Source organism: Mandrillus leucophaeus, unplaced genomic scaffold (assembly GCF_000951045.1).
Source record: "Mandrillus leucophaeus isolate KB7577 unplaced genomic scaffold, Mleu.le_1.0 Scaffold235, whole genome shotgun sequence".
NCBI classification, from domain to species: domain Eukaryota; kingdom Metazoa; phylum Chordata; class Mammalia; order Primates; family Cercopithecidae; genus Mandrillus; species Mandrillus leucophaeus.
In genome coordinates, this window is record NW_012102421.1 from 3,996,012 (window position 1) to 4,010,515 (window position 14,504).

Genomic DNA, 14,504 nt, shown 5'->3' on the forward strand with positions numbered 1-14,504 from the left:
AACTCCAGAGCACATACATTTTGGTGTGAAAGGGAGCAGTTTAAGCCTGTGCTGAGAGGTGACCCAGGGATAGGGAACTACTAACAGTGTGTGGGGTACATAGAAGAATTTCTAAGGTGAATGTTGACTCTGTCACAGTTTTACCTACTGACAGAAGTGTTGAACCATCCACAGTGGGTTAGTTCTCCCGCTCTTCTGAAGAATGAGCTGTTTTGTCACTTGTTCTGTTTCTCTTTTAATTGCTCACAGTTTTTCCTATGAGAGCAGACATGTGCTCTTTGAATTTAATTGAATGTCTGCTTCAGAACAATGTGACAAGGAAATATTATCTTCTTAGATTTCAGTATGTGTTAGATGGGCATAGTCGTTTATAAAAATTCCCAAATCAGAATTTTGTGACCTCTTCCAGAACATGTGATTAGCCTGGCCCAGCATGACTCTCTCCCAAGCAGGGCCAAACAGATGCAAGCTGGAAGCACCATTTTCACCCTAAAGGGATCAAGACAAGGCCCAGCAAACTGAACTAGCAATATCTAATTGTCTGGGGTTCTCATGATGCTCACATGGGCCCCACCTCGAGAGTGCCTGTTACTGTAACATCTGGAGCTGTTATAACACTGCCCATTTTGATATGTGGCCAAAACCACTCTACTTTCAGACTGTGTGAACACTGTTGTAATACTCAATAAGCAATTAGTAGTGCAAACCCCGATTGTGGTAATATTAGTGCCTAATTTGTTTAATTTAATTAAGTATTTAATTTCCATCTGGTGTCTTTATAAAAGAAAAACAGGAGGGAGGAAAAATAATCTCAGATTATTAAGTACTTTAAGCTTTCACCTACTACCTCTTGGGCTATAGCAAATCATTAATCTTTTAAAAGCAAAATACAAAATAAAGTAAAATAAAAATTAAATTTTAACTTTCACAAGGCAATAAAAATATAATTTCTTTTAAAGTATGTATTAGTTTCACCATATTTCTAGAATATTGTAAAGTAATATACAATTATATAGAATATAGCATTATACAGTAATGTAACATGCTATAGACTATCCCCCATAATATTAACAACCCATTCTTTATCAGTTGATATTCATTAGTCTTCCCTGACAATGCCAAATCTATTCCCTGATCTCCAACTTACCCATCAATGACCACTTCTGATGAGGATCTGAACACTAGTGCAATAAGACAGACAATATTATAAAATTCAAGAAAGATTAAGTTATGATAGGAAGGATACAACTGAAAGAATGATGATGTGGTTTGGTTGTGTCCCCACCCAAATGTCATCTTGAATTGTAGTTCCCATAATCCCCATATGTTGTGAGAAGGACCCGATGGGAAGTTATTGAATCATGGGGGTGGGTTTTTCCCATTCTGTTAGTGAATAAGTCTCATGAGATCTGATGGTTTCATAAATGGGAACTCCCCCCTGCACAAGCTCTCTTGCCTGCCATCATGTAAGATATGACTTTGATCCTCCTTCGCCTTCTGCCATGATTGTGAGGCCTCCTCTGCCATGTGGAACTGTGAGTCTATTAAACTGCTTTCCTGTGTAAACTACCCCATCTCAGGTATATCTTCATTAGCAGCCTGAGAGCAGAATAATACAGATAATTCCTAAAATTAATTAAGATGTCAGAAAGCGTTCTTGGCAAAAACCAAGTTAGAGTGGAAACTTCTCTTTTCTTTTTAAAGATATATCCTATGATATGGTCTTTAGTAGAAACTCATGTTTTCTATAAAAGTGAATCTGATTTTTCTATATAATATTCTTGCCTATTTCTCTCCAAAATGGTTTATCTGTCAGCATTCTCACAGAAGAAAAATTTGCTTTCCCAGGCAATTTCCTTTCTCTTTTTTCCCTATATTTTTGAAAAATTCTTTCTTTAAAGGCTTTTCTAAAATTCTTTTTTAGAAAGAAAGTTGGAGAAACTGAGATTAGGAGATTTTTGAGTTGGCAGATAGCATAGATCATTAATTTTTTTCAATTATGGTTAATATATTAAAATAACAAAAACTGAACAGAGAATAGAAGCCCATATACTAGGGAATAAAAGCATAAAATATCATATACAGTAAATGATAGTCAATCTGTACAGCATTTTTTATTCATGCATACACTAATTTGATGGTTGAGATGTTTAAATAAATTCCCTGAAAAATTTAGTAAGTAGCTACATATGTGACCTGTATGAACACAAATTACCATTTTCTTCTAGGTTTCACATCAAAATTTCACATCATAATATACTATATATATTTCTATATATATAGTAGAGATAGTATATACATATATGTATACATATACTATCTCTGCTATATATAGTATACAATACTATATATAGTGTAGCAGAGATAGTAGTGTGAGTCATAGATCATCTCTAAAGAGTAGCATAATCTTGGCGTGAGTTAATCTTGATTTACATTTTAACTCCACTCTATGATAACCACCAGGATGTGTTATATTTTCGTAGATAATATTTTCTTTGGCTGGTTTTTGATGCTGACTTCTCTGAATCTGGATGTTTCTCATGTGAGATGTCATGAGGTTGTAGGGGACACTCTTCTAGTTGTAAAGGCTATAGAAAAGACCTGAGGGCAGATGCATATCATTGACAGGTCCCCCATCATTGGGGAGGCACATATTTGTGGAGCCCTTACCTGTGTCAGGACTCTCAGCCAGGAGCTGACCCTCAGCTTTAAAACAAGGTTAACAATATCACTGACATTCCAGCTGTAGCACATAGATTTTTCTCTTCCTTCCTCCAACATACTAAATTCCCTCCCATCTTGCGCCTTTGCTCATATGCTCAGCTCAGTTTGGCAACTTCTCTCCACTCCTAATTAATACCTACTCATCTTTCAATTCTCAGCTCAGAAGTCACCTCTCCAGGAAAGCCTTCCTTTACTCCCCCAGACATATGGGATTTATGTTATTATGCATGCTCGTGGCACCCAGTCCTTTTCCTTTATAGCACTTAGTTTGTGAGTATTTAGTGATGGTTGGATTCATAGCTGTCTCTCTGCTAAACAGTATTCGCACCTACTACTAGTCAGTGACTAGTGCTAGTTGTGTAAATAAATCTGTATTATGGACTCTGTTTTTAATTCAGAAAAAAAATTAGCAAAATTTCAAAAACTGAAAAATTTTTTTCTGAAAATATTATTGAAACACTATATTGAAAGAATAACAGAACTTGATACTAAGAGTGTGACTGGTTAATGATAGACACTCCTTCCATCAAGAGAAAGTGTCTGTTCCCCTCCCTTTGATGGGCAGACCTGTGACTGCTTTGACCAGTACAGGACAGCAGAAATCATGCCATGTTAGCTATGTGCATAGCCCCTAAAGAACATCGCAGCATCCACTTCTCACGTGAAGGAAGCCAACCACCAAGAAATGAGACTATTCTGAGACCACCATTCTGTGAGAATCATGAGCCACAGAAAAAAGCTCTGGAAGAAGGGACCTGTGTGGAGGGGGTGAGCTGGAGGTCAGGCTGAGCAACACTGAGGCACCAGAGATGTAAGTGAGAAAGTCAGCTGGAAAGTGGTTCCCAGCTTCAGCTGCCCCAATGGACTCCATGTGGATCAGAGACACAAGCCTTCCCCCAATTCCTAATTCACAAATCATGGGCCAAACAAAATGACTGTTCTAAGCCACGAGGTTTCAGGGTGGTTTTTTGTGCATCAACAATAACTGAAACAAAGAGAAAGAAATGTAAATGCATGATAAGAAGGAGCTGAGGAAAGATAATTCAGAGGAGAAAGTAGGTGAAGGGCAAAATAAAGAAGCGTGCAACAACTACCTTGAGGCTGGACATGGTGGCTCACGCCTGTAATCCCAGCACTTTGGGAGGTTGAGGCGGACAGATCGCTTGAGTTCAGGAGTTTGAGACCAGCCTGGGCAATATGGCGAAACCTTGTCTCTATAAAAACACAAAAACAAAACCAAAAATTACCTGGGTGTGGTGGCGTGCAACTCTAGTCCCAGTTACTCAGGAGGCTAAGGTGGGAGAATTGCTTGAGCCTGGTGGAGGTTGCAGTGAGCTGAGATTGTGCCACTGCACTCCATCCTGGGTTACAGAGCGAGACCATGTCTCAAAAAAACCAAAACCAAACCAAACAAACAAACAAAAAACCCAACCACCTCAGAGGTAAGAGTTCAGGTACTAGGGACAGTGAGGCTTTCTCCATAAACCCACTAGAAGTTTGGAACCTCTACCCCCACCCCACCCCACCTTTTGCACGATGCAGGTCCCGATATATGGAACCCCTCTATAATTTTATAATGGTGCTGGTAAGGAAAAGAAAGTGTGGGGAAATAATCTGACAGTGTTTACATGATCTATGTTTCTAAGAGTTATGCCTATTGTGTTGTCAAACATATCGAATTAAGTAACTTGAATTATTTAAAATGTAGGAAATTCTTACCAAATTTTAATATAAGAAGGTTCCCATTCAGCAGGGGAAGTTGGGCAACAATTTTATTGTAATGGGATTTGACCCTCGAATGGGTAAATGAAGCTTTCCCCAACCAAGAATGGAATAGGAAAGAGGAAAGGGAGTAACCTTTGTTGAAAGTCAACTATTGCTATGCTTTGCCTATTTTCTTCTTCTTCCCTCCTCCTCCCACTTCTCCTCCTCCATGATCACAGAAGTGGCTAACATTTGTTGAACACTTGCTATATCTACATGCTGCAAAGCTTTACATGGATCATCTCATTAATCTTCATTACATCATAATATAGGTGTAATCTTTGTTTTACAAATGAAAAAAACAGAAGCTCTCTGTAAGTGAAGTTAATTGACCAGGATTGTACAGATAGTAAGTAGTGGAGCCAGCATTTGAACAAAGGGCTCCTTTGAACAAACGGCTCCCTCAGCAGAAGGGAGAGGAAGAACATATTTCATATGTTGTCTAAGTTAACTTAATTTAGTCCTCATAAGAACTATGTAAGATTGATATTACTATCCTCATTTTTCAAATGAGGGGTCTGAGGCTCAGAAAGGTCAAGCAAGTTGTACAAGACCACACAGCTGTGACCATGAACTCTCCACTCTCCCATAGCAATGTATAAGCATTGGGAGCAACAGAATCATAGATTCTTAAAGCTGGAAGGGGCCTAGTATAACCTTCTTATTTTATAGGAACCGAAACCCATTCATATGAAAGTGGGCTGATGAAAATGGGGAGAGAGGAATGCCATCTATTGCTTTAATTCAGTCATTCTCTACACACCTGAATTGAGGATCCAGTAATAAAAAGATGTGCCTGTCTGCCAAGAGCTCCTTGGATTAGCAAGTTAAACAGTGCTTTGTCATAGGAGTCAAAACAGGGATACAGATGCATCTCATCCAACCTGGGGACCCAGGGAAGTCTTCTTGAATGGAGTGATGCCTTCAATGAGTCTAAAGAGGATTAGGAATTACCCAAGCAGAGATGGGGCCACACACATTCCAGGAAATAGGAAACCATGCACAGAAGCCCAAGTAAGAGAAAATAGGGATGAGATCAGAATGAGGATGGCAAGTAGGCAGAGGCCACATCACGGGGGTGGGGTGTTGGGTGGGCTATGGTAAAATATGTGGACTTAATTCTGAGGATACTGGGAAGCTACTGGAGAATTTAGACAAGAGAGTGGCAGTTAGATTTGCAGTTTAGAAAGACCGCTTTGGATAAGATGGCTATTGTAGTAATCCAGGAAACCAAAAATTATTTTCTGGACTAAGTGGTAGCAGAGTGGATGAAGAGACATGGGTGGATTTGAATCATTTTAAGAAGATTGATTGGTCAAAACATGGTGATTGATTAAATGTGGAGGTAAAGGAGAATGTGAGGCAAAGGATAACACAGATTACTGGCTTAAGCAACTACCAGTATGAATGAAATAGGGATTGGAAGGAGCAATCCTGGGCAGGACATGATGAGCTGTGCTTTGGGATGTCGACTTTGGAGTGCCTGTGGAGCAGCCAAATAGGGATGTCTTTTAGGCAGTTCTGAAGCTGGGCAGGAAAAGACCAGAAATGAAGGTTTGAGCCATGTTGGCACTGGGGTATATTTGAAATCATGGGCCTAGATTCGCTCATCCAAAGCAGGGAGCATGTAAAGTTGGAAGAAAAGAGATGGAGGCTAGAGAACTCTGGGAAATACCAACATTTAAAGGAAAGAATGAGGAAAAGCAATGGAGTAGAAGCAGAGGGAGAGAGACAGACTGGCAGAAGAAAAGAAGCCATGAGAGGGAAGCATCACTGAAGCAAACGATTCTTTGGACATGTATATACCAATGCTATGATAAAACCATTGTGCGTTAATATCACAAAAGCAAATACAGCGATTCCCTGGCATTGTGAAACTGGCATTTCTCTGTGCTTCATAAGAAAATGAAGCAACTTCATTTCACAAGGCAATGAAGGCGGTTATCAGAGCCCTGTTTGTGTGTGTGTGTGTGTGTGTACACACACATATACATATATAACAATTTTAACTGTAGAAAAATGTTTTTCTTTTCTTCTACATTTAGATTTAGCAGAATTTGAAAGGTCTTTCCCCTCAAACTATTTCTTCCCCCATAAATATATATTGAATATCAAATGATCATAAACATACTTCTGGAAAAATAATGTTGCAAGAAGCTCTGAAAAACTGAAAAAATAGCTGATATAAAAGTTTGGGGAACTACCATTTGACCCAGCAATCCACTTCTACCCAAAGGAAAAGAAATTGTTCTACCAAAGAGACACTGCCACTCATATATTTATCACAGCACCACTCACAACAGCAAAGTAATGGAATCAACCTAGGTGCCCATCAGTGATGTATTGGATAAAGAAAATGTGGTACATATACACCATGGAATACTACACAGCCATAAAAATAATGAAATCATTTCCTTTGCAACAACATGGATGCAGCTGGAGGTCATTATCCTAAGTGAATTAATGCAGAAACAGAAAATCAAATACTGCAATACTGTTCTCACTTACAAGTGGGAGTTAAACAATGAATACCCACGGACATAAAGATGAAAACAACAGAAACTGCAAACTCCAAAAAGAGGCAGGAGGGGAGGCGGGAAGGGCTGAAAAACTTGCTATTGGGTACTGTCTTCACTATTTGGATGATGGGTTCAGTAGAAGCCCAAACCTCAGCATTATGCAACGTATCCATGTCACAAACTTGCACATGTACCCACTGAATCTAAAAAAAAAGCTTGGAGCAACACTCACCTCTGCTTATCATCATAATACATCACAAACTTGTTAAAATTCAACATATTTTTATAGTACTTAGAACTTTTCAGGATATTTTGGTTATCTCATTAGCCCCTAATGTCATTGTAATGAGGTAGATGACTCTGGCATCCATGGGTTATTACACTGTGCTAGGAGAAAGTAATAAGCAGCATAAGAGTGGTGTGGGGACCAAGGGCCCTTTGAAGTTTCATTGAAAAATCAACTCTCAAAAGGCAGATTAATAAGAGAAAAGGCATATAAATTTATTTAGGGTGTACACATGGGAGCCTTCAGAATGAAGACCCAAAGACACAGGAGAAATTGACCTATTTTATGCTTAGGTTTAACAAAGTATGGACAGCCATGTAGAAATATGAGTGGACCAAAAGGGTATGATCTAATGCCAACAAACTGAGCGAGGAAACCCAGCCAGGTCTGTCTGCCTGGATTCTCCTTCGCCTGTCTGAGCAGCATTCCTTCCTTCTGGGGGTGGGACAGGACCTTCTCTGGAATGGGGGTCTTATGATCTACAAACAAGGTATGTCAGATAATTTCTTTATGGCCACTTTTCACAGAAATAGGGCAGAAGGAAAACTGGAGTAATATTTTTAGGTTTTATGTCTGGCTTTGGGGAAAAAAGGCATTTTGGTTTCTATGACCCGCCTCGGGGAAGAGGGATTCTAGTTTCTGAGTCTAGCCTCAGTGGGGCATGGGACTGAGAGACAGAAGGGCAGGAGAAGGTCAGAGAACAAACCTACACCTCTGAGGCTGCTTCTGAGGCCTTCGTTTTGGGGCATTGTTTTCTGAGCCCCAACAGAGGAACACAGAAAGAGCTACAGAAATTCAGAAAAGGAATGTGTTGCTTGCACAGGAAGAGGTGGGGACCAGAGAAGGCTGAACTTTGAAGTGCAGAAAGCACTGAGAGCTTGCAGTGTCCGTATCACTGTTGTGGGCACTTTATGTTATCTCATTTGAAGGACTTGGGTATTTTAAGTGGTGAAAATAGGCATTTTATATAGAGGCAGATGGATACTCCATAATGAATACAATGCCTGGCACAAGGGCACAATAACTGTTAATATTAGTGGCTATCACAATTGAGTACTTACTGTGTCCTAGAAGCAATGCTCAGATTCCTTGTATATGCAGTCACATTTCAGCCTCAAAACTCTGAGAAAAAGGTATTATAACTCCCACTTTACACACCAATTCAAGACAATGTGTGTGCACACATATACACATATATACATAACAACTGAGTTATAAGTGAGGGCCCTGGTAAAAAAACAAATGGCATACTTAAACAATTCTGAAGAGCATGTTTAATAAAAGGAATGTTTTTAGAGGTGTGGGCAGGTAAAGAGAACCAACGAGGAACACTGAGGCACCCAGGGACTAGCAAACACAAGAAGCCAATACCACCCCTAGATGGAATAATGGAAGGCAACAGCATTACCAGAACCCAGCTGAGAGCTGGAACCATGGAAGAGGGGCCACCAGCAGAAGCTATGATTGTAGAAGGATGGAGCTATTGCTACAACCATGAAAAAGCAGGAAAGGAGCCAGAGAAATAAATACCCCAATCTCTCTCCCCTCTTGTCCTCCAGTCTCCTGTAAGTATATCCCATTCACCAAAACCAACAAAAATGGGATGTCAGGTGATGAAGTCCATGAAGATCAGTCCTCTACAGCTTCAAGCAAGAAAGAAAATGGTGAAACACGGGTCTTGGGTACACTAAGGTGATGCAGCCAGAATGTAGGAGGGCCAGGAATCAAATTCAGGCTTGTCTGACTCAAAACCCATGCCTTATCCACTGCTTTTATGTATTCCTCTACCATACATACTGTAGATGCTTAGTAAATGTTTCTTTAATGAACGAAACCCCAGATGAAAGTAGGAGAAACTGAGATTAGGAGGCTATGTGTCTTGATTTTAGGAACCAGAGTCCTGGTTACCGTGGAACCCTCTCGGGGTCTGTAACTCACTGCCTGCCCATTCAACCAAACACCACTCACTCCTTGGATATAAAAGGTAATCTGCAGCAATGGGCTTCTTTCACAGTAAATATTTATGTAATAATTATGTTAAAACACTCAGGACTTAGTGTCAAATTGTAGATTTATGGTACTTACTTGGTCCAATATTTCTAGCACTTAGGATGGACAAGGACACCCTTGAGCCCTCCTTCTCTTTGAGAATTCCCACCTTGATATGGTTTGGCTGTGTCCCCACCCAAATCTCATCTTGAATTGTAGCTTTCATAATTCTCACATGTTGTGGGAGGGACCCAGTGGGAGATAATTGAATCATGTGGGGCAGCTTCCCTCATGTTGTTCTCGTGGTACTGAATAAGTCTTACAAGGTGTGGGGGTTTTCTAAGGGGAAACCCCTTTCACTTGATTCTCATTTTCTCTCTTGCCTTGTGGCCATGTAAGATGTGCCTTTTGCCTTCCACCATGATTGTAAGGCCTCCCCAGTCACATGGAACTGTGAGGCCAATAAATCTCTTTTTCTTTATAAATTACCCAGTCTTGGGTATGTCTCTATCAGCAGCGTGAAAACAGACTAATACACACCCCCACCTCAAAGCACCTGTCTCCTATGAAAGTAAATTTTGTATCTGCTAAAATGGAGTAAGAAAAGAGTAAGACAGGAATGCCTGTTTTAATCTTCAGATACTTGTTATCTAAAATTGACCTCAAATAAGGCAAGATACCAGCAATATTATCAATGGAAAAGAAAACTTGCCCCTGTGTTAATCAACATCCAACCAGAACAGAAATAGCTTTAGGTATGTCAAACAGAGGGAATTTAAAGGAAATTGCTTATAAAGCTCTTGAAATGTCCAGAAGCGCAAAAGGAACAATTTGACCATAAGCCATACATTATCATTCATAATTACATCCCCAGTGCCTAGCACAATACCTGGCAAGGGTTCAATAAATATTTATTGAATCTATGATTACACTTGTGGGTGAGATTTGGTCTGTCAACCTAGGAAGGCCACTAGTTCTATTGGAAAGCATACCTTCAAGCAGCTATATGACTCTGATAATTCAGTGAATGTGCATGTGTGGTTTGGCCTTCGGTAGGAAATCACGTGCAAAGCCTTCTGTTCAAAACCTCTCAATGGATAATATTTACTGACCATCTATTAGGCTCTAGTTACTATTCTATGCACTTTGTAAGCATTTTGCAATATTAACATTTATAATAACTCTATGATAATGTGTTCATTACTCCTCATTTATAGATGACGATGAAACTGAGGAAAAGAGTAACATGCCTAAGATCATAAAACAAGGAAATAGTAGAGCCAAGCTTTCACTACACAGTCTGGCTCTAGAAGCTATGCTCTTAATTTCCACAACATATGCCTCTCCACAGCTCATTTGATGAAGGCTTAGCCCACTTTCCCACTTTTGTTTTCCATTTTCCCCACAGTTCTCTGGGGACAGACACCAGTCAGCTGTTTCCCCAGCCTTGTGTTTTCTTTTCTTTCTAATAAAGAAAAATACAGCAGACTGTATTTTCCAGTCCCCCCTCAAGGTTATTGTAGCAGGGTGGCAGAATTTTAGACAGAAGAATGGGAGCAGAGGTGATATGCATTCCTTCTAGGCCTGACCCATTAAGCCTTTCACATGTGGTGGCTGTATATTCTTTCTTGTTCTTCCAGTTTGAGAAAGGTGAGTGATATGGGGTGGCTGTGTACCCACCTAACTCTCATCTTGAACTGTAGCTCCCATAATTCTCATGTATTGTAGGAGGGACCAGGTGGGAGGTAATTGAATCATCGTAGTGAATCTTTCCTGTACTGTTCTCGTGGTAGTGAATAAGTCTCATGAGATCTGATGGTTTAATAAAGGAGAGTTCCCCTACACAAGCTGTCTTGCCTGCCGCCATGTACGACATCTCTTTGCTCTTCCTTCGTCTTCTGCCATAATTGTGAGGCCTCCCCAGCTATGTGGAATTCTAAATCTATTAAACCTCTTTCCTTTATAAATTACCCAGGCTTGGGTATGTCTTTATTCACAGCAGGAGAACTGACTAATACAGTGAGCATGGAAAACTTGGATGCCACATATAGAAGAGTTGGAGCCACAAAATAGAAGAAAGCTGGATCCCTGAATATTGCTTGGAAAAAAGAGTTGAGAACCAATCAGGAACATCTGTGTTAGACTTTAAGTGAATAAGAGATAAGCTTCTATCAACTTTGTGCCATTATATGTGTTGGAGTTGTTTTGTTACAGCTCCTATAGATATGTAAATTGATCTACCTACTGTCCTTTGAAAATGTCTTTCCCTTAGAATTCTCATTCTCTCCTTCAGTTACTCACATCCAAAAATTATTCAAGGCCTAAACCAGGTCCAATCACCTTCAAGCAGCTTTCTTCCACTCCCACCCACCATAGAGATCTCTCTTTCTCTCACCTTCCTGTAGCACTTTGTTATGTATACCTCTCATGTGCACTTACCCCAGCTCCAATTCTGGATGTCTTGTTTTCCTAGTGAGATTGTGAGCTCTTCAAGGTCAGGATCATGTCTTTGTGCTTCCTTCTTTTGTGACTCTGAAGTGCATAACATGGTGATGTGCCTTGGGAATTTTCAATAAATATTCATGGGAAAAATGAACATATCAATGTATTAAGCTCAATAAAGTCCATTTTCCTAAAAACAGTCCTTCATTGCTGAAGTGTAAAAGCATGTAAACTATAATCTACTGGATTTGGTAATATTATTATTCTTTTTTACTAATATATACATTCTAACACTTTTTGACAACTGCTTAGAGAAGACAGAAGGCATGCTTATCAAATTGCAGATGGCACAAATTAGAAGTAATAAGTAATGCACGAGATAACAGAATCAAAACTAGACAAGTTAGAAAGAAGTAAATAACATTTAACAGGGATAACTAGAAAATTAGATTTTAAAAGAACACTTACCCAATTTCAGTACTGAAAGACATGGCTAACATCAGGTTTTAATTGGCTGCTAGATTGACATGAGCCCAGAGTGCTACACAGAGCCCTGTTCATAGTTAGACTCAGGGCACTGAGTGGTAAGTGAAGTTTTCAGGTCCAACAAGGCACAGGCATGAATGAAGATTGCTAAATGGTGGCCAGTTAGAGACATACGGAGCCTCAATGTCTGGTAAAGTCTGCAGTAAAGGGCAGAATGAAGTCCTATACTTTATTTAACCTGGGAGCTAAATAAATAAACAATATATAATAAGAGTAAATAAGCTGGGTGCAGTGGCTCACGCCTGTAATCCCAGCACTTTGGGAGGCCGAGGCGGGTGGATCACCTGAGTTCAGGAGTTTGAGACTAACCTGACCAACATGGAGAAACTCTGTCTGTACTAAAAATACAAAATTAGGCTGGTGTAGTTGCACGTGCCTGTAATCCCAGCTACTCGAGAGGCTGAGGCAGGAGGATCGCTTGAACCCAGGAGGCAGAGGTTGCAGTGAGCTGAGATCGCGCCATTGCACTCTAGCCTGGGAAACAAAAGCGAAACTCCATCTCAAAAAAAAAAAAAAAAAAGAATAAATAGTAAACTAATTTAAAAATAAATAAATTTTATATTTAACCTGGGTAAACTTAAGATCAACTTTCACCTGTAACTTTGATGGGATTCCTCCATCTGAGGACACCATTAAGTGATTTCTGACGCTAAACTGGGTCTATTGGGGCTGCCTGGATCCCCCAAGAATTTTGCTTTAGAAGTACTACCTAGTAGATCTTAAAGGTTTGTTATTTTACTTTTGGTCCCACTTCCCAACATCAGTGTCAGAGCTGTCCTTAAGACTCCTCAAATTTGGGCAGGGCATGGTAGCTCATGCCTGTAATCCCAGCACTTTGGGAGGCCAAGGCGGGTGGATCACCTGAGGTCAGGAGTTCGAGACCAGCCTCGCCAACATGGTGAAACGCTGTCTCTGCTAAAAATACAAATTAGCCGGGAGTAGTGGCGCGCACCTGTAGTCCCAGCTACTCAGGAGGCTGAGGCACGAGAATTGCTTGAACTGGGGAGGCGGAGGTTGAAGTGAGCCAAGATGACACCACTGCACTCCAGCCTGGGCAACAAGAGTGAAATTCCGTCAAAACAAAACAACAACAAAAAACAAACAGACAAAAAAACTAAAATGTGAAGCTGAGAATTTTGAAGCTCATTTATAAATTCACACCACCCTTGTGGGAGGGGAGAGAAGGCAGATCACATCTCCGGACTCAACTGGGGCAACCATTCTAGGATGCTCAGACAGACCTGCTCCTAGAAATCCAGTTTCCTAAAAGCTGGGATCAGAGTTCTGGCAAGAAGGCTGGAGCCTGGGCCTTGGCCCTAGACCACCAAAAAAGTGAATACAGGCTTAGGCAGTGTTCATAGAGGCCCAGCATCTGGAACAAGGGTGCTGCTGTAGTCTGTGCTGGTCAGACCACACAGGAAGAATTGTTTCTTTTCCGGATGCTATGATTTTAAAAGGATACAAGCAAATTGGTGTGTATCAAAAGGAAGCTGACCAGAATGTTGAAAGGACTTGGAAACCAAATCACTAGTTACTTTTCAGTGGTTTGGGCTCCAGGACTGGAGGGGGTTAGGGTTGGGGGTAGAGGATGGTGTTAGGCAGCATAGATAATTAGAACTGTTTTCAGATATGCAAATGCTGTTTTGTGAAAACACACACACACGCAAACACACAAAAAAAAACAAAAAAACTTGTACTTTAGGTAAGGCCAGAAAACAGAACTGGCACCCGTGCGATTTAAGCTTAACATGAAGAATCTGTAAGCCATTATAGCTCTTCAAAAGTGGACTAGACTTTGTAAGTAAGAAGGTTTAAACTGTTCAGGCAAAAACCAAGAAGCCCTCCAGCCGTTCTGTCCAGACCGAGGCTGGCTCTCCAATTCCGCGCTGGGGACGATGGGAGGTGTGCACCTGCGACAGAACACAGGTACCGCCAGGTCTGGGTAGGGGTGGCTTTTCGCCGAGGTCCCCCGCCTGAACATACTTCTTGCCCTTGCTGCTTCCCCGGCCGCCTCTCCTGGCCCCACTCCTCGCGCGGCGCTCGCCGCCACAACTCCTGCCTAGGCTGGCGCGAGACCCGAATATATAATAAGAGTAAATAAGCTGGGTGCAGTGGCTCACGCCTGTAATCCCAGCTACTCGAGAGGCTGAGGCAGGAGGATCGCTTGAACCCAGGAGGCAGAGGTTGCAGTGAGCTGAGATCGCGCCATTGCACTCTAGCCTGGGAAACAAAAG

The 14,504-nt window shown here is 40.9% G+C and overlaps 1 protein-coding gene across 2 annotated transcripts in view; it reads left to right on the top strand.

Annotated features, from left to right (window-relative positions):
* The window catches only part of DDAH1 (dimethylarginine dimethylaminohydrolase 1), a 266,154-nt gene that overhangs the window by 99,272 nt on the left and 152,378 nt on the right, over window positions 1-14,504 (top strand). The gene's annotated exons all lie outside the window — the stretch shown is intronic.